A 365-nucleotide genomic window follows, 5' to 3' on the forward strand; every position below is an offset into this window, starting at 1 on the left:
GTGATTGGTGAAATTAACAATTTACAAGTGGTGCTCAGATAGCCAGTCCAATAACAGCAGACATGTTTAAAGTAAATAAAACCACAATGGAGCAAAAAGTGCAACTCTCAATGTAATATCATTCTTCAAATGTAGCATTTAATTAAATATTAATAAGAAAACAACATGTAAATTATATCCTTATTGAAAAAACCTGTGTTTTCTTACAATGATGGTTGAGGATGGATGTCATCAGTCGCTTCATTCTTGTGCTTCATTTGTTTTTATAGTTTGGAGTATTTCACAAGTTGGAATGTGGAGTTGATGTCAACAAATGTTTTGTTTCTTTTATATAATATTTCTGATACATGGATCTAACATTTTCT

This window comes from Poecilia latipinna, unplaced genomic scaffold, assembly GCF_001443285.1.
Source record: "Poecilia latipinna isolate Pla-1442-1.1 unplaced genomic scaffold, P_latipinna-1.0 Scaffold495, whole genome shotgun sequence".
NCBI classification, from domain to species: Eukaryota; Metazoa; Chordata; class Actinopteri; order Cyprinodontiformes; family Poeciliidae; genus Poecilia; species Poecilia latipinna.